This window comes from Muntiacus reevesi, chromosome 10 (genome assembly GCF_963930625.1).
Source record: "Muntiacus reevesi chromosome 10, mMunRee1.1, whole genome shotgun sequence".
In the NCBI taxonomy this organism is placed as follows: domain Eukaryota; kingdom Metazoa; phylum Chordata; class Mammalia; order Artiodactyla; family Cervidae; genus Muntiacus; species Muntiacus reevesi.
In genome coordinates this window covers 36,634,404-36,660,692 of record NC_089258.1, presented here as the reverse complement: position 1 = coordinate 36,660,692, position 26,289 = coordinate 36,634,404, and the positions used below count along the sequence as shown (strand labels likewise).

At 46.8% G+C, this 26,289-nt stretch overlaps 1 protein-coding gene and 1 non-coding gene across 2 annotated transcripts in view; one reads left to right on the top strand and one right to left on the bottom strand.

Annotated features, from left to right (window-relative positions):
* ASTN2 (astrotactin 2) overlaps positions 1-26,289 on the top strand; it is a 984,610-nt gene that overhangs the window by 554,095 nt on the left and 404,226 nt on the right. The window lies entirely within an intron of this gene.
* On the bottom strand, positions 9,914-9,986 carry TRNAG-UCC (transfer RNA glycine (anticodon UCC)). Its single transcript has one exon. It is a non-coding gene; the product is annotated as a tRNA-Gly (tRNA).

Genomic DNA, 26,289 nt, shown 5'->3' with positions numbered 1-26,289 from the left:
CCATATGTGAAACAGATCACCAGTCCAGGTTCGATGCATGAGACAGGGCGCTCGGGGCTAGTGCCCTGGGACGATCCTGAGGGATGGGATGGGGAGGGAGGTGGGAGGCGGGTTCAGGATGGGGACATGTGTACACCCATGGCTGACTCATGTCAATGTATGGCAAAAACCACTAGAGTATTGTAAAGTATTAGCCTGTAATTAAAATAAATATATTAATTTTTAAAAATTAATGATATAACTCATCCCCACATACTAGGATTGAATGCTTTCATTTTAAAATAAAAAAAAAATTAAAAAGAATGGGAAAGAACAGTAATTCTAAGTGTGTTTGTCATAATGGGTAATCTGAGAATTTAAACAGGTATGGGTACTGCTAAAGTAATACATGAAATACTATAAGTAGATATATGACTGGTTCATCTCTGAGCAAAGTTTATATATTCAGGCAGATCAAATTAAATTAAATTAAAATCTTCTCAGGAAGGTGGGGGCGATTTTTCCTATATTCAGGAATGTAAGTGGGGTGGGGGGTGGAGGCTTGCTAGATGCTGAACACACAGACTTTTTCATCTTAGCTGTTACAGTAAATAACAGCTAAGGGGCCTCCCTGGTGATCCAGTGGTTAAGACTCGGTGCTTCTATTGCAAGGGCATGGGTTCGATCCCTGGCCAGGGAATGACGATCCCACAGGTCACGCGTTGAAATAAATAATAAATAAATAAATAGCAGCTAACATGTATTGAATACTTAGTGTGGCCAGTTCTAAATGCTTTGTCTGTGTTGATGTGTTTTAGGCTCAGAGCAACCCTATAATCAGGGTGGTATTATTTCCTGTGTTTCACAGTTAAGGTCTTAGGAAGTCTGGCCCCAGAGCCTTTATGTGAGAGAGAAAAAGAAAGAAAGGAAGAAAAAGAGAAAGAGAAAGTGAGAAAGATAACTATGGGAAATATCAAGCATGTAGGGAAGTAGAAATACTGGTGTGATGGATCCCCATATGTCCACCCCTCAGCTGGAATAACCTCACCTCACAGCTCAGGGCCCAGCCGTCAATCACGTGGCATCACCTGGCTCATCTCAACCTGCATTCAGGTTCTAGATCCTCCGCTTTCTTGCCCTGGGGCAGTGTGCCTGTCCCCAGGCTTCACTGTGCCTCGGTTTCCTCATCTGTAAAATGGGCATAAGGAACACAGTGGCGGCCTCAAGGGATTTAGAATAAGATAGCCCATGTTTAGTGCCCTGCTCCCTGTTTGACACGTGGGAGACAGAGCATTATGGGATCAACGTTCATCTTCTTGACTGTCGGAAGCTGCCCAGGGACCATGGCGACTGAATACCACTGGCCACTGACAGTAGGTATTCAGTGAATGTCTGTGAGTAAGTGAAAGCGAACCGTCTTTTGTCTCAGCCCGAAAGCTCCAGGGGCTCAGCAGAGAAATTTCCCTGCCGGAGTTAATAGTTAAAACTACTCAAAACCTTTTCAAAACATAAACCGTCTTTAAAGAGAAATTAGATGCTAATGCAAATGTCAAGGTACCTCCTGGCTCCTGGTAACAAAACAAACTGAACAGTGAACACATAAGATGCCTCAGCACCAGGCCTTTGGATTCTCAGGACTTTGCTTTGATGGGCTGCAGCCTGCGGAATTGTTTCTAGAGAGACCGGGTTGCTTTGTGAATGTGAAGGCTGGCAGACAGCAGAGTTCTTCCTAGGCTAACCTCGAGGCTGCTGGCACCAAATGGAATTTTCGACCATGCACAGGAGGCAAATCACTAGCAAGATGAATGAAAAATGGTCTTTCTGGGAGCAGCTGCCTCCGGCAGAACTGGGCTCATTTCATACTTCTGCCATCTACCAGCCTGGAAAAGGCCACTTCCTTTCCAGGAGACACAGTCTACTTGTCTGTAAAATAGAGATAGCGATCCTGGGACTCCTTATGAGACTTAAGGAGGTAAGATTACAAGTTTGTTTCTCTTCCGAGCATTCAACACGCTCACTCCTGTTAACTCTTGTCTTCTTTAGTGGCAGGATCATTCACAACACGTCACATGTTTCAGGCAAGAAAACAAGCTCAGAGAGGTTAAGTGCCCTCCTCAGGGTCACGCAGCTTTTCCAGGGGACTTAATTTCAAGGTCTGCATGCCAACAAACCATTGTATAACTAAATGCTTGGGTATCATTTATTTAAAGGTGTGGGGTGGGCAGGAAAGCGTTGAATGAAATCTTCTTCAGTCCTGTGTATGGAATAGAGGTGCCTAAGCCAGGAGAATTGAGCTCTCTTGATTATATAATACAGAAACGGAAAGATTTCCTTTAACTACCATGTTGAGCTATTGCTAGCAATTTGAAATGTTTATGTGAGTCGCAGGCAGCCAATCATCTGGGTGGCAGGTGCAGTTAGAAACATGGAATAAGAAGGGAGTTTATTTATAAAGGGCCTGATGAATCCCTAAAATGAACTTGTCAGTCAGCCCAAGAAATGTAACTGTGAAGGAACAGGAAATTAATGATCATCCCCCTCGGCACAGACAGGCTCTCTGATACCAGGGCTATGATTTGCTGGCTGTCAGCAATTTCTCTCTCTCTCTAGCCTGGTTGGTAGTTATTTCTGTCAATAGAAACTCAGTTCAATACCTCAGAAATGTTGATCAATAAGCTCAGCACTCGCTGGTTGCAGTGAGATTTAGCATTGCCTGGAACAGAGGGAATGACTTGGATTCCTTTCTCTTTCTCCCACTTCCTTCTTCTCTCGCTCCTTCCCTGCCTCCCTCCCTCTCTTCCTTTCTCTCTTCTGCAAATGTCTATTACACCAGGCACATCAGGCCCCACGTTCGTCTCTGAGCCCATACAAGTAAATGAGAAGAATGAGTGTCATGACCAGACCTCCTATTTTTGTGCCTTGGGAGAGGTGGATCTGCGACCCAGGAGGGTGGACAGCAATTCAGCCCAAGTGGCACAGCCGGGGGGAGAGCTTCTGGGCTCGGGAAGGTGAAGAGTGAGCTGCGCCCTGGGGTGGGAGCAGGGGAGCCCGCCCATCCAATGAGAGGAGGGTTATAGGCACACACACAGAGCTACAGTGGTGGGATGAGGCACACCCCGGCTCCCTCTTGTTTATTGCTGCCTTCTCGTTTTTTCTTTATTTTTCCTTTTGCTGCTCCCTTCTGAAGACTCTGCAACTGGTGAATTTTAACACTGTCACTCTGGGGGCAAGAAAGATGACAATATGAATGCTGTGTTATCCATATACCATACTATGGTGTAATGTATTATATATTAGTTCATATCAGGTGATAATTTATTAAATATCTACACTGTGCCAGTGAAATCATCAGAAGGTCCCTGAGGACAAGGAATGGTGGCTGTCTCTACCTATGCTGTTATATCTAGCAGCCTACACATAATAGGAGTGTAATGAATATGTTGATTTTTGAATGTGTCGCATCCTTTGCAGATGCCACAGCACAGTCAAAAAATTAATAAATTAAAAGAAGAAAATACATAACTCTGACCACTCTATGTAGTTATGGTTGGTTTTTTCTTCTTCTTTTAATTAGTTTATTTATTTGTGACTATGCTGCGTGTCCTGTGGGCTCTTAGTTGCCTGACCTGGGATCGAACCCACACCCCTGCATTAGAAACAGGGAGTCTTTACCAATGGACCACCAAGGAAATCCCCCCTCTATTTATTTATTTATTTAAAAAAGTTTTTTTGGCCACACCATATGGCAGCTTTTAAGTTGTAAATCTGATCACGTGCTCCTCTTTAAAACCCTGCAGCACCTTTGCTGCATGTCCATAATTCAACCCCAAACCCTTGTCACCTCCACCACCCACTGGCCCTGCTGCTGCTTTTTTTTTTCTAATTTATTTTTTAATTGGAGGAAAATTGCTTTACACTGTTGTGTTGGTTTCTGCTGCATAGCGGCTGGAATCAGCCATGGTTGTACATGTATCTCCTCCCTCTTCAGCCTCCCTCCTCACCCCATCCCACTCCCCCAGGTCATCACAGACTATGAGGCTGGACTTCTGTGTTATATATTAATAGCAGCTTCCCACCGGCTGTCTATTTTACAGAAGATAATGTATAAATGGCAGAGCTACTTTCTCCATCCATCCCACCCTCCCCTTACCCCGTCTGTGTCCACCAGTCCATTCTCTACATCTGTGTCTCTGTTCTTTCCCTGAAAATAGGTTCATGAGCACCATTTTTCTAGGTTCATATATATATGAGTTAATATACAGTCTTTTTCTTCCTCTTCTGACTTACTTCACTTGGTATAACGGGCTCTAGGTTCATCTGCTTCACGACCACTGACTCAGACAGGTTCTTTTATGGCTGAATAATGTTCCATTGCCTATATGCACCACATTTTCTTTATCCATTCATCTACTGATGGACATCTAGGTTGCTTCTACATCTTGGCTATCTTGCAGGGCCAGCTCCATGGCTGCCTCTGTACCTTTGTTCCTGCTGTTTCCTCCCCTTGTGACTTGCTTTCCCCAAACCTGCTCTCTCCAGCACTTTTTATTTCTACTTCTGTTCAAAGGTCATCTCCTCAAGCCTTAGAGGTCCTTTCTCTCCCCCTAGGAATCTTTATCTCAGCCCCTGCCTTCTTTTCCTTCCTTCGCTTACCACTCTGACTTTATCCTGTGCATTTATGTTTATGCCAGTCTCGCCTGAAACATGGCTGGCTCCCGATAATCCTCTGTTGAATTCATCATGTAAATTTATTTTTATGTGTTTCCAAATTTAATTTTTTCAGCAATCTTATGAAATAGGCATCACTGTCCCCACAGTCAGAGAAAGAATTTAGAATGTAATTGGCAATAACACCAACAGCAGTAGTTTCTTGAGAACTTGCTCTAACCCACATGCTCTACATCACTCTGCATTCGTTACTCCATTGATTATCTCCATGACTCCACAAGCCTTTTCTAGCATCTTAGTAAACCATCACACCCCAACACTCCTTAGCCCCTTCTGTTACAGTAACTGTCTAACACTTCAGCCATTTAACTCTTTAATCCTTTTTTAATTGTTTGCAGTTTTCTCCCTAGTAGAATATAAATACCATGAGAGAAGGATCTCTTTTTTGTATACACCACAGCCTTTGCTACACGTAGACCAATGCCAATATAATAGATCCTCACTATATATTTTTTCATATTTCTAAAAGAGCAAAGTCTTCCCTCTCCCAAAAACAAAAACACAGTTTGCAGAAGTCAGTTCCTCCACCTGTCTGTACACTGTCTGCACTTGATTGCTTCACGGTCCATGGGACTCGCGGGTAAGCACGGTCTCCACCTGCTTCCTCCCCCACACTTTCTTTCTTTTTCTCCGCTCAGCCCAGCAGGCCAAATAGTGGCCCTGTCTAGAATAAAACAGGCAGTGGAGGCCCGTGGGCGGTAATTGCATCTTCCCCTGTGCTGTACATCTCTCTGACAGCACGTCTGTGGTTCCTTGCTGCCTGCGGTTGTATGTCCACCCAGATCCTGAAGAAGCAGAGACAAGAGGAAAAACCCAGGAAGGAGACGCCCACAGCTCCCCCATTATCCCTGGAGTACCACCCAGAGCCTTCCCATTCTTTGGACAGAAAGAACCCATTTTCCTGTGTATGTCTAAACTGCCAGTACATGATAGTTAGTAGACATTCAACAGATATTTGCTTATATTTGTTTATATGTGATGTTTTCTTGATTTGGGGGAAACTAATGTTATAAAGCTTTCCCATACACTAACTGTAAACTAGAAATTATAGTTTTACATTTTCCCCTTTTATCTTATTGAACGAGTGGATCATACTGTCACTGTTGGCTATTTTGATCATTCTCACTTTTCACCCCATTATTGATGATACTATGATGAACACTTCTGAACATCTTCCTTTACCTGGTGGTTCTCTTTTCTTTACAATGTGCTACCATAATCGCCAGGTCAAACTGTATGAACACCTCAGAAGTTTTCATAGATTTTGCCAAATTGCACGCCATAGGTGTTGGCGATTTATACCAACACAAGTAGAGTAGGGAGAGAATCATTTCACTTTGCCCTTCCAGCACCGAGAATTATCATTTGACAGAATTATCTGCCAGTTTGACTGGTGGGAACCACTGCCTTCTTGTTGGGCAAATGTAAGTTAAGACGCAGGTGAGCTTCAGGAGAGTTGTTGCTCTTCAATCTCTAAGGCGTATCGACTCTTTGTGACCCCATGGGCTGTAGCACGCCGGGCTCCTCTGCCCTGCACTAACTCCTGGAGTTTGCTCAAGCTCATGTCCATGTCAGATTCATTCGGGAGATTAGTTGGCATTTAAAGTTTTCATTTCTTCAACTCCATTTTCTTTGAAACCAATTGCATTTTTTTCTTGTGACTCATGGTGCAGGTTCAATTGTAATGACTTATTTTCAGGCCATAGTTTTCTCTTCCTCTTCTTTTCTCCGCCTCTTCCTTTCTCCAGTTCTCACTTATCTATTTTTTTAAATAAAATATCTATTTATTTTTTGAAAAAGTATATACATGGACACAATTCAAAAATTCCAAAGATTCAAAAAGGTGTATCTCTTCATCTACACACACTCCTCTCATCCCAAACTGACTTCCCCTTCTGGCTTCTCCTCCCCTTCCGACTTCCCATAGACCTTTTTGCCCTGTCTTCTCGGTTCTTCAAGATTGCTGTGTTTTTGGAGGGCAGCAGAATATGACTTAGGGGCTTCCCAGGTGGCTCAGTGGTAAACAATCCACCTCCCAATGCAGGAGACACAGATTCAACCCCTGGATTGAGATGATCCCCTGGAGAAGGAAATGGCAGCCCACTCTAGTGTTCTTGCCTGGAAAATCCCATGGACAGAAGAGTCTGGCGGGCTACAGTTCATGGGTCGCAGAAGAGTTGGACACGACTTAGCAACTAACAATAATGACAAACCGTGACTGAGTCTTATCAGTATTTCTGACTCTTCACATCACAGGAGAGGGTGTAGCTGGTGCTCAGCAAGTATCTTTGTAACGGATGGGTAGATGAAATGATGGATGTATGGATGGGTGGATGGATGGATGGGTGGGTGGATGAACAGATAGATGGATGCTTATTTTGTTGATCCTAAAGAAATTAGAAATCGTTGTTTCGGGCTTTGCATAGCTAACAGTCTTGTAATTATGGATGATCAGCAGGCAATTACCTAGTGATTTCCACCACATAAAAACCCCATTCATTACACTGTGCCACAGATAACCTTGATCCTTCAAAGTGGCAATAGTTCTTTTCAGTAACTGAATTAACTAGTGTTTAATTACCATAACTCACTATCCACTACTATATTTTTTGATAAGTAGCTGATAGACTGGACACAGGCTTTTCTTGCCTGGAATTTACATTTTATAAAGTCATTGTTTGTAGGCTGGTGGAAGTGCTTTGCGTTCTGCAGAAGCTGAAGTCTCTTGAAAAATGGGATTTTCTTCTAACCTTCTAACCAGCATGCCAGGGACAGCAGGCCCCCTGGTGCTAAGAAAGATGGTAAGAGGGACTTCACAACAGCTGGACTCACGTTGGTGCTGGGAAGCATGCGGTGCTATAGGTGATTTATCTCATTTCGTTTTCATCTCTGTCCTGAGAGGGAGGTGCTATCATCTCCATCTGATCAATAAGGAAGCCAAGCTCAGGGCGACCAATTGATTCTCCTGAGGTCACACAGCAAAGCTTCCAGCCAGAGCTGGGGCTCCAGCTTACAGTTCTCTCACTGGCATCGGGAATTCTTTCTGATGACTCAAATTGTTCTCTTTTCACATTTCTTTTGTTCCTTTGTTCTAACAATGCTCAGAATGTTATCTCCTCCCAGCAGCTATGTTATAGGATAGATTTTCCCTACATTACAGGATAGAATTGCATTCTCCAGGCTTCCTTTCCCTTCATGGGCATATCGTCTCCTCCCCTGCCCGCACACGTTACCCTGGATACAAACTCTTCCTCCTCCAGCCACACTCAGGGCTCAGCTCAAAACCTCTCTCCTCCAGGAAGCCCTCCCTGAACACTGCAAGCCATGGATACTGCCCAGAAATTGAGGGATCTGATTTTAAGCAGGGCATTCTGTCTCACAGGGGCTGAGTTCATCTGTTAAATGAAAACCGCAAAGCGAGGACCACTGTGATGGTCCAGCAAGATGATGTGTGACACATCACTGTGAATGATACAGCGCTGCCTGCAGGCAAGGAACCGTTAGAACAATGAACCCTGTGCTCGCTGATGCTAGCTTGGCAGTTCTGCCATCAGTTCCTCTCCCGGTGTGTTGGTAGGGCCTCTCCACAGAAATGAGAGGTCTTTGAAGACGAGGGCCGTCTCTCCCAGCTCCACCAGCCAGGTGGTCCACAGTGGGGCTCAGCCGTGTGGCCTGGCTGAGGGCTGAGGGCAGGGCAGGGGCGGGCCTGCCGAGCTGTGGGCGGGAGACCTGTGCCTCCTGGACATCTCCTGGGAAACCTCCCCGCCCTGGTTCTTAGGTGGCAGGAGCCCCTCCGCCAGCCTAGAGAATCGGGAGACATCCCCCCTGCTCTGCTGCAACACAGGGCACCTGGGTGTCTCCAGCCCTCTTCCTCAGGGGCCTCGAGTGACTTCTGAAGGAGCATTAAGTCCAGCCCTCTCTTCACAGATGGGGAAACTGAGGCCCAAAGAGTGGAAGGAGCTTTCCCATAATCAGAGTCAGGAAGCAACAGAACCAACTGGGAATCTAAGTCTCCAAATTCTTAGTGTATGTGTATGTGTGTGTGTGTGTTTTATTACTATTATTTTTGCTTTTTTTTATAATTTGGAAATATTATTTTTATGCAATTTTGAAGGGTTACTTTCCATTTACCGTTATTACAAAATGTTGGCTATATTCCCCATGTTGTATAGCACACCCTTGGGCCCATCTGACCACCAGTTATCTATACCCCCACTCCCCCACGCCTGTATTACCTCCACTGCTGCTAGTAACCACTGTTTGTTCTCTGTATCTGAGGGTTTGTCTGCTGCATGATTGCCACTTATAATATGTGGATTCTAAAAGGCACAGGGAGCTGCTGGTGCTGCTAAGTCACATCAGTCGTGTCCGACTCTGTGTGACCCCATAGATGGCAGCCCACCAGGCTCCCCCGTCCCTGGGATGCTCCAGGCAAGAACACTGGAGGGTTGCCATTTCCTCCTCCAGTGCGTGAAAGTGAAAAGTGACAGTGAAGTTCAGTGCTTTTCCACCTCTTGGCCATTGTAGTCAGGAAGGTGTAAGGGACTTGCTACGATCGTCTAGTTCTCAGGGTGCCCCTGTGATCTCATCTTTCCCAAAGGACTGAGCCCACTCGCTTACTGGGACTTTAATGAGTTCCTCACTGTCATCGTGCCTGCCACATGGAACCAGCAGATCCAGAGGCCCAGAGGGCACAGAGCTGTGACCATCTATGGTCAGGAGGTGATCGAGGCATGAGGGCTCTTCCTGGAAACCACCCAAGAGGACAGCTGTGCCGAGGAATGTAAGGGCTGGAGGCTGCTCTCGCGAATGTGAGGTCTGGGGACACCATGACCTTTTCAGTGGCTCGGGATTACAAGGAATCTTTCTGTTTTAGTGATTAACACCTGTATCGAGGTATGATTGACGTGCAAAAAAAACAAACAAACAAACACAAACAAAAACACTTCTTTAATGTATACAATTTGATGAGTTTGCACATATGTATATACTCAAGAAACCATCACTCCGTTAAAGATAACAAATATATCTATCACTTCCAAAAATTTCCTCCTGACCCTTTAGTTGGTTTGTTGGTTGACCAGTTTGTGGTAAGCATACTTTAACCAGAGGTCTGCCATCTTTTTTAAAATGTTTATTTACTTGGCTGCACTGGGTCTTCGTTGTGGCAGGATCTTTAATCTTCGTTGCAGTTTGTGGGATCTAGTTCCCTGACCAGGGATTAAACCCGGGTCCCCTGCATTGGAAGTACAGAACCTTAGCCACTGGACCACCAGGGAAGTCCCAGAGATCTGCCTCATTAAGAAAGGCTTTAATTGCACGGTTACTTCTTGTTAATGACAGGTACTGTGTAGTGCAGTGGATCTCTAGAACTTAGTCATGTGGCATAACTGAAAATTTATACCCATGGAACAACAGTACGTGCCGTGGGGTCTTAGTGGGCAGAGGGTTTCACACTGGTCTTCATTTCTGTGTTCTCATTTCCTCCCCAAACTGTGTTACTTTAATCCCACAAGAGGAGCCATCAAGAAGATGGGGCCTTCAGCTCTCTTGAAAGCTCAGATTCATTTAAGGACCAGTTTACCAGGAAATTGGCTCAGTGACATTCATTCTCTCATTAATTCCTCAGTGAGTTTGCTCATGTTTGTTTATACATCTGTCCATTTATTTAAATATTCAGTAGGGATGTGTCAGTTCAGTTCAGTCGCTCAGTCATGTCTGACTCTTTGCAACCCCATGGACTGCAGCACGCCAGGCTTCCCTGTCCATCACCCACTCCCTGAGCTTACTCAAACTCATGTCTGTCGAGTCGGTGATGTCATCCCACCATCTCATCCTCTGTCATCCCCCTCTCCTCCTGCCTTCAATCTTTCCCAGCATCAGGGTCTTTTCAAATGAGTCAGTTCTTCACATCAGGTGGCCAAATTACTGGAGTTTCAGCTTCACCATCAGTCCTTCCAATGAATATTCAGGACTGATTCAGTATGTGTCACATTCTATTAAATGTCATTGTATTAGGAATGGAGCTACAGAGATCTCTGCCTTTAGAAACTCACAGTCTAGTGGGAAAAATAAAACTTGGCTCTTCTCCTCCCTTCCCCTCTCTCCTCAAGCTCTCCTTTCCTTCCTCCTTCCTTTTCTGCTCAAACATCCACCATATCCTTCTCAAAGCAAGTCCTGGGCTTTCCACTGTGTCTCTCTCAGAGAAGATGGGCCATAGACACTTAGCTCATAGAATGAGTTGAAGTTGAATCTCTGTATCCCTGTTAGCCTCAGTTTCTTAAAACTCTGTACAATGGATTTGCACAGCCTTCTCTTGCAGAGTTGCTATGAATACTTCGTGAGATAGGCTCCCCTGGTAAAGAATCTACCTGCAATGCAGGAGACCCAGGTTTGATCTCTGGGTTAGGAAGATTCCCTGGAGAAGGGCATGGCAACCCATTCCAGTATTCTTGCCTGGAGGAGTCCATGGACAGAGGAACCTGGTAGGTTACAGACTGTGGAATCACAAAGAGTTAGACATGACTGAGCAATTAACACATACGTGCCTGAGATAATGCGGGTAGAGGATTCACTGTTTTGGTTATTACTCTATGATTAGTGAAAATGACACATACTCAGTATTTAAGGAGGCCATGGAGAAGAATGTGCTTAATTTGGCTTGAGAGAACGAATCTTCAAAGACAATTGTCCGCAGAGTGTCTAACCTGCCCTGGATAAGGAGAAGCTCTTGAGGTTGGGAAAGAAAGTTGCTGCCTGCCACTATTCCTCCAAACACTTTCCAGAAGCTTCTTCCCATATCAAAGCAATAATTGGTGAGTCTTCGTCTCTAAGACCCACCACAGGCCTTGGCTGGGTCCTTGGAAGCGAGGCAGGGGCTCCTTCACTCCCACCCCTGAGCTGAGGCTCGGCCAGCAGCCGGAAGCAGAGGCCCCAGCATGGTGGGCATGGGGCAGGCAGGAGAGAAGCGCCCAGGGCCCAGCTCAGCCCGGCTGCTTGTTGGCAGCTGTCTGCAGAGCCGGCCAGAGTCACTGTTGTCGCCCCGTGCTCCCTCTGTTCAGCATCACCCAGGGAGCCCTGCAGACTGGTGGCTGAACTGCCAGGATCAGAGGAGGAGGAGACGGAATGTACAAGGCAAGGAAAAGGGGTGAGGATTGGGGAAACAACACCCCCAATCGCCAAAGTCCTGTTCCTGACGCATTTTGTTCCCTGATTCTGACTTGGGTGGAGTTTCAGGGAGCACGGTGTTCAACGCGTGGCGTTGGTGCCACACGGGGGGGAGAATATGGACTTTGGTGCACAGTTGGATTCCTAGTTGTCTCATCTTTCGAATGGGCTAGTAAGACCTGCCTTATGGGATTAAATCTGAGATGGTCTATAATATACACATGGGCTTCCCTGGAGGCTCAGTAGAAAAGAATCTGCCTGCAATGCAGGAGATCCAAGTTCCATCCCTGGGTGGGGAAGCTACCTTGGAGAAGGAAATAGCAACCCACTCCAGTATTCTTGCCTGGGAAATCCCATGGACAGAGGAGCCTGGCAGGGTCTAGTCCAGTTCAGTTCAGTCGCTCAATCGTGTCCAACTCTTTGCATTAGGGTCTTTTCAAATGAGTCAGTTCTTTTTTTTTTTCCCCCAAGCATCAAGTGTTTATTTTGTGATTCAAGTTCTTCGTTTTGTTTTCCAATGTGACACCCAATTATCTGCATGTATCATGTTTCACCTAAACATACATCTTCTTCAGGTGAACTTGAACCTGTATAAGCTTCCCATTCTGAAACTCATGATAATGGCATCCTTGCTCTGCACCCCGATTTTGGTATTTTCCACATCACCAACACAAACTAGAATGTCAGTTCTTCACTTCAGGTGCCCAAAGTATTGGCGTTTCAGCTTCAACATCAGTCCTTCCAGTGAACACCCAGGAGTGATCTCCTCCAGGATGGACTGGTTGGATCTCCTTGCAGTCCAAGGGACTGTCAAGAGTCTTCTCCAACACCACAGTTCAAAAGCATCAATTCTTTGGTGCTCAGCTTTCGTTATAGTCCAGCTCTCACATCCATACATGACTACTGGAAAAAACCATAGCCTTGTCTAGATGGACCTTTTTTTGGCAAAGTAATAGCTATAGTCCATGGGGTCACAAAAGCATCAGACATGAATTAGCGACTAAAGAACAACATGACATACACACAGCACAGCCTGCTGAGCGCTGACTTCCTCTCGTCCTACCCACCCCTCACCTTTACCAATGGGCTTGCTGCCTATTTCCCCAACGCTTCTCTCTTCCATATTTTAGCTACTTTGATTGTTCTGTCCTCTGACACCTGTCTGCCTTCTCATTTCTTCTGCCCTTCCTCCCCACCCCCCCCACCCCGCCTCATCCTTGTCCCCCTCTTCCTTCAAGAGTCAACATATTGCTACCTCCTCCAAGAATCCTTCCCCAACCAGCCCAGGAAGAATTCATTGCATACTCTTGGGGATCTCTTGTATTTTTATGCATCTATGTCATAGGCCCTTGGACTGCAGGAGATCCAGCCAGTCCATCCTAAAGGAGATAAGTCCTGGGTGTTCATTGGAAGGACTGATGTTGAAGCTGAAACTCCAATACTTTGGCCACCTGATGTGAAGAGCTGACTCATTGGAAAAGACCCTGATGCTGGGATAGATTGAGGGCAGGAGGAGAAGGGGATGACAGAGGATGGGATGGTTGGATGGCATCACTGACTCAATGGACATGGGTTTGGGTGAACTCCAGGAGTTGGTGATGAACAGGGAGGCCTGGCGTGCTGTGGTTCATGGTGTTGCAAGGAGTCGAACACGACTGAGTGACTGAACTCTACTGAACTGAACTGATGTTGTAGGCATTCACTCAGCTTTATAAATCTTGTTGCCTCTGGCCGCAGCTATGAACTTCTTGAGGGCGGGGCTTTATCTGGGCACCTCTGAGTGCTGAATATCTAGCAGATGGCCTGGTACATAGTAGGTGCTCGGGGCCGGGGCCGTGCACCCTGCTATGGACGTCAGCAGCTCTAAGTGTGAGTGCCTGCAAAAGTCGTGTCTCACCCGGGGAGGCATAGGAGGGGGGCGTTGAGGGGTCGCGCTTGCATCTCTGCGCGAAGTGTATTGCCTCGTTCATTTCACCCAGTCTCCCAGGCACTGAGGGAACTGTTGTCGTTGTTCAGTTGCAAGGTCATATCCAACTCTTGGCGATCCCATGGACAGCATCACGCCAGGCTTCTTTGTCTTTCACCATCTCCCAGAGTTTGCTCAAACTCACGTCCATTGAGTCGATGATGCCATCCAGCCATCTCGTCCTCTGTCACCCAACATCACGATGATGCATTTACGGAGAAGAAAACTGAAGTTCACAGAGGGAGGTTGGTGGGGGGTGGTGAGCACATACCCTTATGAGTTTAAAATTTTCTTTTTCTAAAACCGGCGTCTGTCCGCCTCTCCCCACACCACATATGCCCTTCCAGGAAGGGATGATTTGGGTGTGATCATAGCTGGATTTTAATTTCCTGTCTCTTCTTATCTGCACCCAAGCTTCTGGTTATATTCACAGACGGACAGATATTCAGAGAAGCTTTCTCTCTCAAAGTCCAGACTGAGGCTCCCATCCCGGAGTCTTTGCTGGTTTGAAATTCCCTAATAATGCATTTTCACTCTCACCAACTTCTTACTGAAATTTGGCGTTTCCTTCTATTGCAGACATGGGTGTGTTAATAGAACCTGTGGCTTTTTTGCCAATAGAAATCACGTAGTTTTATATCATCCTTCATTTGTTGTTCCATTTGTTGCAAATGTCTTAAAAGATAGTTATTCTCTTCACTGCTTCCCATTTACAGTTGTTATTACGTCTTTTACTAGATCTTTTTATTTAATGTGTCAATAAAGAAGCATATATATTATTATATGCCTGTTAGCTTTTTTAAAAAGTGTTATGATAAATGGTTTCTTATGTTATGCTTTTTGCATTTGATCTTATGCGTTTAAAAACATGATTCAAAGATGGCCCATGTGCTTCTCTAGACTGACAGAAGAGTTACAGGTTGGGTTAAGAATGCTTGTTTTCCCAGCTTGAGTAACTTTCAGGGTTTCAGCCTGAAAAACAGGCTTTTGTTAGTGAGAATCGCAAAAATAAAGTGAGTGTGTCCGTGAAATGGTTTACCTACGTTTATATCCATTCATTCACTCATTCATTCATCTTGTCCAGTAAAAATCTGGGTGGTACCTGTACCACGTTCCAGTCACGGGACTGCAGGGAGCGTGACAGCCCCTCCCCTCCTGGCGCTTCTGTCCCCTCCTGCCATCCTCATGTAGCCTGAGAGTTAGGGGTTGTTATCCGTGATCTGTTCATGGGGAAACTGAGGCTCGGAGAGGAGGAGTGCGCTGTTTCTCAGCTGATAAGTGGCAGAGTCTGGGTGTCAGCCCAGGGCTTCTTCCCGGTAGCACAGTTACAATTATTTCTAATTTCCAGGCTGGCTGCATAAGTCCCTTGATTTCCTTCGATACTAAACAAGGGAGACACTGGCTACATCCATACAATGGAAACCATAGTCATTTTCTCACCTCCCTCCCGTATCCTTACATTTCTACCCCCTCCTACTTGGAAGGTCACAGAAGGTTACCAGCAATCTGAGCTGGAGTGACCCTTAGCGCTCATCCTACCATTGTATAAATGCAAAACAGAGACCCAGAGAGGGCAAGGGGCCACGTGGGGACACACAGCAACACAAGGCTGAGCTAGACCCACACCCCATTTACTCTCTAATGGGAGGCTCTCCCTGACCCCTCTCAGGCAAGCCCCTCTGCCTTCTCTGGTCACTGAAGTCTCCCCCCATCGCCAAGCAACGGGAGAACACAGCCCCCGCCTCCTCTGGAGCCCACCTCGGCGAGCTTCCCTCTGAGATCAAGCCTCAGCATCCTCACTGAACCTTTTTGGTTTTTTTTGACTATGATGGCGGTGTTTGCAAGGAGTGGGAGAAAGGGAGTGAAGCTGAGTGAGGAGGAGGCTTGCTAAGACTGAGCCGGTCAGCTCAAGTACAGGGCAGAGGTGCTGGCTTTTTGTCAAAGAAGGATCGCCTCAGAGATCAGATGGACTCTGAAGTCAGTGTGTGTGTTGGAGGGGGGTGGGCAGGGGGAATCACATATTATCCTGGATCCCTGGGGGAAAGCCCAGGGATGACAGAACTTCTCCAGGCTGCTGGCTGCTGTCACTCCAGGAGCAGACACTCTCCGGGGACATCTGCTTCCCCAGACACCCAAGTCCCACCCCCAACTCCCTGGGTTAAATGGACCCATCTGCCATATGCTCTCATAGTATCCTGTATTTTTTGTTGCTCCTATCATAATTTTTAATCATGATATTGACACAGATATGAATGTAGTTATAGATATAGCTGGGTCTCCCTGGTGGCTGAGACAGCAAAGAATCTGCCTGCAGTGTAGGAGACCCGGGTTTGATCCCTGGATTGGGAAGGTCCCCTGGAGAAAAGAATGGCTAACCACTCCGGTATTCTTTCCTGGAGAATTCTTCCCTGGAGAATTCCATGGACAGAGGAGCCTGGTGGGCTACAGTCCATGGAGCCGCTACTTCTGCTTCATTGACTACATGAAAGCCTTTGACTCTGTGAATCATAATAAACTGTGGAAAATTCTGAAAGAGTTGCAGATACCAGACTACCTTACCTGCCTCCTGAGAAACCTGTCTGAGGGTCAAGAAGCAACAGTTAGAACTGGACATGGAACAACAGACTGTCTGAAAATTGGGAAAAGAGTATGACAAGGCTGTGGGCTTCTTTGGTGGCTCAGATGGTAAAGAAACTGCCTGTGATGCGGGAGACCTGGGTTCGATCCCTGGGTTGGGAAGATCCCCTGGAGGAGGGCATGTCAACCCACTCCAGTATTCTTGCCTGGAGAATCCCCATGGACAGAGGAGCCTGGTGGGCTACAGTCCATGGGGTCACAAAGAGTCAGACACGACTAAGTGATTAAACGCTCACATGACAAGGCTGTATATTGCCACCTTGTTTATTTAACTTATATGCAGAGTACATCATGTGAAATGCTAGGCTGGATGAATCATTAAGTTGGAATCAAGATTGTTGGGAGAAATATCAACAACCTCAGGTATGCAGATGATACCACTCTAATGGCAGAAAGTGAGGAGAGCATCTTGATGAAGGTGAAACAGGAGAGTGAAAAAGCTGGCTTAAAACTCAGCATTCAGAAACTAAGATCATGGAATCCAGTCCCATCACTTCATGGCAAATAGATGGGGAAACATTGGAAACAGTGACAGACTTTATTTTCTTGGGCTCCAAAATCACTGAGGACAGTGACTGCAGCCATAAAATTTAAAGACCCTTGCTCCTTGAGGGAAAAGCTATGACAAACCTAGACAGCATATTAAAAAGCAAAGACATCACTTTGCTGGCAAAGGTCTGTATAGTCAAGCTATGGTTTTTCCAGCAGTCACGTATGGATGTGAGAGTTGGACCGTATAGAAAGCTGAGCACTAAAGAATTGACACTTTTGAATCATGGTGCTGGAGAAGACTCTTGATAGTCCCTTGGACTGCAAGGAAATTAAACCAGTGAATCCCAAAGGAAACCAACCCTGAATATTCATTGGAAAGACTGATGCTGAAGCTGAAGCTACAATACTTGGGTCCCCTGATGCAAAGAGCCAACTCATTGGAAAAGACCCTGATACTTTTCCTGATGGCAAAGATGGAAGGCAAAAGGAGAAGAGGGCGGCAGAGTATGAGATGTTTAGTTAGCATGACTGACTCAATGGACATGAATTTGAGCAAACTCCAGGAGGTAGTGAAGGACAGGGAGGCCTGGTGTGCTTCTGTGCATGGGGTCACAGAGTCGGACACGGTTTAGCAACTGAACAATGATATAGAGATATACAGCTACAGAGACAGGGACTTGCAGGGTGATTGTGTTCTATTAACTGAGCTGTAGGTTCTAGGAGAGCAAAGCCTGTCTGTTTTGCTCTTTTCTGAAGGCTTAACCTCCAACCCCTGTGGTGGTGAGTGCTGGGTAAATATCTTTGAAATGAACAAGTGCATTTCCAAAATACAGCAGCCCCTTATCAAGGCGTCTGTTTGAGCCTGACTATGGTGAGGGGCTTCTATATCTTCTATCTCATTAGTCCTGACTATGTCCCTGTAAGCTGAATTTCATTGTCCCCATTTCGCAGATGGGCAATGGATACTCACAATCATTTTCTCTTTGTCCGCCAAACCATACAGATGATGGGCAGCCTCATCCATCTCTCCTTCTCTTCCTCCTCCCCCTCACTTTTTTGATGAACAGCCGTTGTTGTGACTGTCACCATAGTATTGCACAGCCCTCCCCAGGAAGCCTGACTCCTCGCCCCCCAACCCCGAAAGTGGCCATCCCCCTCAGGTTGCGTTCCTGCCATGGCCAGCAGGAGCAGGCCTTCAATAGACAGCGTTCCCATTGCTCAAAGCCCAATTGCTCAAAAAGCCCAATCTGCTTCCCTGTACCAGCCCACCCCTGCCTAGAAGCCTGTACCACCTAACCTTCACAAGGCCATTGCCGTGTGCCAGCCACTGTCCTGATACTGTCCCTAACACGGTCTTCAGCCGGTCTCAAAACAGCCCTAATCCTCAAAACGGAAACTTGGTTCCTTCTTCTAGGAAACGAGGATGATCCTATCATTTACATCACTGTGTTTTCATGATGATGAAGAAGGCTGCCACATGTCCTGCTGGAAACATTTCCTGGCATGTTATGAGTGTTCAATAATCGTGAACTATTATTACTGTTGTTGTTGTTGCCATAATGATTTACCTAAAATCACAGTCTGTGATCAGTCTCAATAAAAGCAGGATCTGATTCTAGAGCCCTTTGGTGGATGCCTGTAGCTCCCAGGATGAAGTGCAGGATCAGCAAGGCCTGGCACGCAGACAGCCTTGTCTCCCAGCAGCCTCTGCTGTCCCATCCTTTGCTAGACCTCACCTCCTCCTCGGTACTCAGCTTCCCTACATCGTTTGCAGTTCCGCCAACCAGGGTATACCCTCTGCTACCTCTAGGCCTTCGCATATTCTGTTCCCTCTGCCCGGAACACCCTTATCTCATACCACCCTCCCTCATGTGGTTAGTTTCTGCTCAGCCTTTTTGTCTCAGCTTCAATATTACCTCCTCCTAAAAGCCTTGTCTGGCTGCTCACTACCAAGGTCTGGGTGGGTGGAATGACTTCTTTTATAGCCCTAAGGCCCCAGTTACGTTGCAAGGTTCACTTTTTTTGGTTGTTTTTCTCTCCCTCCCCCGCACATGCTATGTCATACCTATTCCTGTCTTTGCCCAGGAGGCAGCCCAGGGCCAAATTAAGCATCAGCAAACATATCTGAGTAAATCGACACTATGAGGCCCCAAGTCCTCCTTTTCCTGCACTGAGCTCCTCACATTCTCAAGTTACAGTCCTTGCAAGTTCGCAGGAAATCAGATGATGCTGATTTCTGCCGGCCTTTGGACCCCTTCTGTGTGTAAGACATTTTGCATATATCATCTACCTTATGTTCCGTGCTAGCTCTCTCGCCAGCCAGGTATGAGTATCTCCACTTTTCAGATAGGAAAATGGAGGCTCGGGGTTTACAGGACTCACCCAAGGTCCCATGGTGAATGAAGCTGGGAGACAAGCCTGCCTCGTGTCCCCTGCGCCCCACAGCCGCTCCTGACCCCCGCGAGGGCGCGCGAGGGGTGGGGAGGAGGGACCTCATTCCTGACAAGCCCTGTCCTCATCTCCTCGCTCTCTGGGAGCTCAGGAAACAGGCTGCCTGGTGTCATCAGAGAAGGATTAGTCTGCACCCGTGGGGGGCTTGTCACTGCCTGGGCCCCGAGTCCTCCATCCGCACCTCTCTGTGAGTGACACAGACCTTTCCTGGTGCTTAGTAACAGGGGGCCGCATCGGCACCTGTTCCCAACTGCCTGCCTCATGCTGTCCCCGCGCTGGGCTCAGCCGACTCGGGCAAACGGAATCCAAGTGCTGCTTCACACTCACGCAACCCGCTCGGGAGGGGATGGCAGCCTCACTCAGCCTGGCAGGGCTTGGGGGACTGTTTTGAAACCAGTATTATCAGGGAAAAAAAAAAGAAAAATTAGATTGTTAGAACTGGAGAGATGCTTCAAGACATCTTAGTGGCTGGAATTAATAGGTGACAAAAGAGAGGAAGAGTGATACCAAAGGAGAGGCATATTAATAGAGATCACAGAAGGTAAATTAATAGACTTGTAATTTCATAAACATAATATGCATTTGTCATATTGCTAACAACTGTTGAATCCAAAAAGTATGCGTGTTCATTATATTATTCTTTCATTAACGTTTAAGATTCATCTGATAAAATGCTGAAAAAATTAAAATTAAAGATAATGTAGGGAGTTGTAAAAGCATTTGTTGTTGTTTAGTCACTCAGTTGTGTCCAGTTCTTTGGGACCCCATGGACTGTAGCCTGCTATGCTCCTCTGTCCATGGAATTCTCCAGGTAAGAATACTGGACTGGGTTGCCATTTCTTCCCCGAGGGGATCTTCCCAACCCAGGGATCGAACCTGCATCTCTGCATCTCCTGCATGGCAGGAGAATTCTTTTACCGCTGAGCCACCAGTTGGAACAGCATTACATATAAATAAAGTATACAATTCAAAAAGTGATAATAGTAATCATCTCAGTACCAGGCATGCAGTAGGTGCTGAAGTATTTTTTGAATGAATGAACAGTAAATAGATTTACATTGGATTTTAGACTTTAGAAAACATGGCCCTATGCACCCTTTCATTGCATCATTCCCACAATAATCCTACATGGTTGGGAGCTAGAAAGATGCTGTTCCCATTTTACAGATGAGAAGAGTGAGGTTCCGAAGAAACTTCATAGAGGAGAAGGAATGTGGGTTATGGAGTTGGACATACCTTGGTTCAAAGCCTAACTCCAACACCGACCTGCAGGTTTTCCCATGTGAAACAGGAAATGGTTGTTCAGCCTACTGTGTCTTTTTGTAAATACAGTCTTACTGAAACATAGCCATGCTCATTCATTGCATTTTGCATATCATTGTTGCATATTTTCTGTGGCTGATTGTGCACTATAAAAGCAGAATTGAGTAGTTGGAACAGAGGCCATATGGCTTGTAAAGCCTAAGATGTTGACTGTGGATTTCTGTATGGAGAAGTTTGCCAACCTCTGTTCTGCCTGGGGTGTGTTAGGTACTTAATTATTGCTGATCTTTTCTCCCCTCAAATGAAGGAGAAATGGTTTCACCATGGTCCTTTCTCTACATTTTCACGGGCTTTGTAAATACCACAGTGTGACATGCAGAGCGTGGAGTCGGGAGGACTGGTATGGTGTCAGTAGCACTGGAATTAAGACCAAAGGCCAGGATTATAGTCTTGGCTCTGTCCTGCTGACCTACTCAGCTTGAGGACCTGTCTGTGAGCTGTGAGTTGTGGGTTGAGTAGTGTCCCCCAAAACTCTTGTCCACCCAGAACCTCAGAATGTGAACCTTTCTGGAGATAGAGTCTTTGCAGATTTAATTAAGATAAGGTCATAATAGATTAGTATGTGCCTGTACAGCATGCAGAGTCACTTTAATCACAGACAGCTCTTTGCAACCCTACGAACTATAGCCCATCAGGCTCCTCTGTCCATGGGATTCTCCAGGCCAGAATACTGGAGTGGTTTGCCATGCCCTCCTCCGGGGGATCTTCCCAACCCAGGGATCGAACATGCATCTTTTGTGTCTCCTGCATTAGCAGGCGGTTTCTTTACCACTAGCACCACCTGAGTGGACACTAAATTCAGTGGATGGTGTCATTGTGAGGAGAGGAAGACGCAGACATGAGGAAGAGGCCATGTGACAATGAAGGCAGAGATTAGAGTGATGCAGGTACAAACCAAGGAATGCCGAGGGTTGCCAGGAGCTGTGAAGGAAGCTGTGAAGGGCAAGAAGGGGTCTGCCTAGAGTCTGGAAAGGAAGTGTGCCCCGCTGACACCTTCATTATGGACACCCAATCTCCCGAACTGTGACAGCACACGTTTCTGTTGTTTTAAGTCACCTGTTTTGTAGTCCTTGCTACGGCTGCTCTAGAAAAACACCACACTGGTGTTTTCCCTTTTATTCCAGTATGAATTGAGGCTACTGTGACAGGTACACAGGTCAGCCGGCAGCGCTGGGAGGTGTGCAAGGGTGGCCCAGCCTCTGCCCTTCCAGTTCTTCCTCCTGTGAGACCCAGAGGGGTGGGCACAGATTTCTGTCAGCTTTACTGTTAGGAGAGCTCTGACTTGCCCGAGGGCACAGAGCAAGTTGGACAAGCTGAGCCGTGGCCTGGAGAAAGCTCGGGACCTGACGTCAGGCAGACGTGCACGCAGACCCTGTCCTCACTGCTTCACCCCCATGTGACCCGGGACAAGTTCCTTCTCTCCCCAGTAGCTGGTTTCTCGGGCTGCAGAGGCAGAGTAAAATGTATACCTCGGGGTTATGGAGTCAGTGCCAGAAAGAATCTAGATCGGTGCTCAGGAGCTGATGGCGGGGGGAGATGATGTGGGTGATGCTGGCAGTTTCTGGCAAAGCTGGGACTCCCCCCGGTTGCCCCTGTCGCCCCAGTCCACCTCCACCTCCAGGGCTAAACCCTCCATCCCTCTATGCCCCCCTAGTGGGGCAGCTCTGAGCTCCCACAGACCCCAGATCCTGCACTCAGCATCTGGGATGAGGAGTTGGGTCCTGACTTAGGAAAATGCCAGCGTCTGCCCCTGCTCCGATACTTCATTTTCCCAGCCTGGCAAGATTACTGTTCTCAACTCAGTAACAGCCCCTGGGTCAGGGCTTTGTGTTTTAAACAATGTTCCCCGGGTGTAACTGATGTTTATGCAGAATCAATCCTTTCAAAAGCTAACAGCCTCCTTATTTGTGTAGCCTGAGCTGTCGCCAGTTTCCCCTGGAAGGTGACAATTTTCGCTGGCTTTTCTCGTCTCTTCCTTTGTTTCTCTCAGTCGTTCTGTCTCTGCTGTCCTTCTATCTGTGTGTGGTCTTTCCACTCAGGCAGTGTCTTTTTCTTCCTGTTCATTCTCTGTCTTCCTGAGTCTGTCCCCTTCCCCCTCTGCCCATCGTTCCCTCTTCTCTCCTCGCCTCCTCCTCTCCATCTCAGCACACGTACACATTTATTCTGCTTGCCTTGATGTTTTCTCTTTTTTGAATCTGTTTCCTACTCCTCTTTCTCACTCCTTTCTTTCTTCTGCTCTAGCCCTGCGTTTTGTCTTTTCTTTACTCACCCCCCCTGCCTCCAACTTCCTCTCTTAAGCTCTGTCTCCATGACAGTCCTCTGGGTGTGTTGTTTTCTCTCTGTCTCTCTGTTTACCTATCCATTTGTCAGTTCCTCCATCCATCCAGGCACCCATCCATCTCTGGATGGCTGTATTTCTGCCTCTTAGCCTCTCTCCTTTCTTTCTAGCAGATTCTCTGCATGCTAGTCTCTTTTTTTGCTCTCACACTTTCTCTAATTCTCTCTGTCTTTATCTCCTCCCCTCACGTATCATCCTTCTTCCCCCTCTAAGGATATTAATATTTTAATACCCTTAATGTCTTTCTGGGATTCCCAACTCTATGATTCAGAAGTGGGACGCTCCCAAGAGCATGAGATCAGGGACTGTTAATTCCCTCCCTCCGTCCACCTGCCACCCTGACCTCACTCTGTACAAAGTTAGGGAGTGATGGATAAGCTGGCGGCTCTCCTCCTTGCTTATTCTTCTTTGTCCTCCTACAGCCCTGAGCATGAGGGACTTAGGGTGGGAACCCAGAGTTGGGCTAGGCAGGGGAGTGTCCTCTTTGGACATAATCTTGATAAAACCACTGATTGGCGGTGGTCGCGTCCTTGCCTTCTGGTAGCTGCTTTGTTTCACTTGCCAAACATCTACTTAGCACAAGTGCCTACCAGGCTGCGTGCTGGGGGCTGAAGAGGAGTGATTCCGTACCCTCGAGCAGAGTTAGTCGTGCTTTTGTGCTCTACAGTAGGTCCTTGTCGGTTATCCGTTTTAAATATAGCAGTGTGCGGCCTGGACTGGGGAGTGGTTTGCGGAGAGAATGAATAATGCGTGTGTGTGGCTGAGTCCCTTTGCTGTCCATATGAAGCTGTCACAGCATATTGCTGATCAGCTGTGAGTGAGTGCCTGTCGCTCAGCTGTGTTGGACTCTTTGCGACCCCATGGACTGCAGTCCATGGAATTCTCCAGGCCAGAATACTGGGGTGGGTAGCCTTTCCCTTCTCCAGGGGATTTTCGCAACCGAGAGATCAAACCCAGGTCTCGTGCATTGCAGGCGGATTCTTTACCAGCTGAGCCACAAGGGAAGTCCAGCTGTACTCCAATATAAAATAAAACATTAAATAAATAAATAAATAAAGGGGATGACTAAGCCTTGGGCCTTTCACTCAAGAAGCTTACAGTCTCTTTGGGAAACTATGGAGTTGGTGATGAAGATCAATAAGATAAATAGATTTAAACAATGGACTCAAAACGAAAAGGAATTGATTCTGTTTGGGGGATGTAGAGAAGGTCTCACAAAGGAGGTCACAGTGAGCTCATCGGACGGGAGGACTTTGTCCAGTGTCGCTGCCGTATTCCTAGTACCTGGAATGGCCCCCGGTACATAGTCAGCACTCAGAAAACATGTGTAATATAAGGGTGAATGAATGGACGAATGGATTCAAATGGTTTTAAGGATCCTTAGGATTCTGTGGGGGAGAGAAGTTGGAGCTGAGCATCCCAGGCAGAAGAGTGTGGTCGAGGATTCAGGGAGGTAAAGGTACACCCTGCACTCAGAGCCGCTCTGCAGGGCTGACCCGCCCATCCTCTGGGATGTGGCTGCGGCTCACAGCTCTGTCCCTCACTGGGCGTTACCTCGGCCACAAGGAACTACCGCTCCCAAGGACACCCCTTCCACGTGGCAGCCGGTGATGGGGTGACCCAGAGGTGATGCAGGAGGCAGGGTCCCTTGCCTCCATTCAGGATGTCTTTAAAGGGCCACTCCAGCTTCAGAACTCCGCTCAGGACCACCGAGGCTGCAGATCTACGTGGCATCAACCACATGGCGGGACCGCCTCCTGCTGCCCAGTCATGCCCTGCTGGCTTCCTGTGTCCCCGGAGGGCACCTCGATAAACTTCCTGTAAGCAGCGTTCTGTCTCAGGATGTGTTCGCAGGGAACCTGACCTCAGATTGTGTGTTTAGGGAATGAGAAGAAAGCTACGGCTATGGAATGGGGCCTATGAGGACAAAGTAAAATGTAGCCAGACAGGTAGGCGGGAACCTGATTATGCAGGACCTTGAATGCCAGTGAAACTAATTTAGATTTTCTTCTAGAAATAATGGAAACCTATTGCCCCGTGGGGTATCTAGGTAGAGCTAGAATTTACCAGGTTCACTGGCAGTCAGGATGAAAAATGGAACAGAATGGGGTAAGATTGGAGTCAGGGAAGAAGCTAGGAGACTGAAGCCTGGAGCTCCAAGCCTGGGGAGCGGAAGGTTGGGAGAAAGGCTGAAGGGTGTGGTCCAGAGACATCACTAGGGGTGCTCTCCGGCCCCCTCGTACAACACATGCGTTCCCTGGCACCTCCCCTCTTTCTTACTTCTGGATTCCATGATTTATACATGATGGAAGAATATGCCTCTTTTTACTGCCTCTGGTGACCCTTTAATAAAGTCTCCTGCAAGTAATGAACACACCATAGATCAGCCAGGGCTACGGTAGTCCTTGTTTGGGGGCCCTTTTCCCAGAAAGCAGCATCCAGAAACTTCCATTTTTTATCTCTCCTCACATAGAATTTTGGCAGATTCATGGATTATGGTATCTAGTCCTATTCTATTGTGAACTGCATTTGGGAGGTTCACGCATGCATTTGCCTAGAGTCTTATCATCTTTACAACAGCTGATGCTACTGGTGTTGATGGTGTGATTTGTACGCAAGAGTCTGAAAAATACGGTACTAGGGTCAGAGAGTGCCGTATTTGTGTCTTGGCTCTGCTGTTTATAGGCTGTGTGATTTGGGGTGAGTGCCACCCCTCCCATAGTTTCAGTTTATCTCTGCAAAGTTGAAACACTAGGAATGTGCCCATTTTACAGAGTTGCTGTGGGGATGTCTGGAACCTGTAGAAACATGTATAATGCAAGATAAGAGCTGTGTCGTGGGAGGAACTTCCTCTTTGGACTCAGACGGAGCTGGGCACAGACTTTAACTCTGCCACGTTACAGGCTGGTGGCCTTCAGCAGACCGATTCACCTTTCTTTTTCTTTTTTCAATTGAATTGTAATTGATTTACAATATTATGTTAGTTTCAGGAGTACCACAAAATGATTCAGTTATATATGTGTATTTTCAGATTATTTTCCATTATAGATTAATACATGATAATGAATATAGCCCCCTACACACTGTAGTAAATCCTCGCCATTTATTTTATATGTCGTGGTGTGTATCTGTTAATCTCATACTCCTGTTTCCCTACCCCCGCTTTCCCCTTTGGTAACCAGGGGAAACCAGATTTTCCACATCTGTG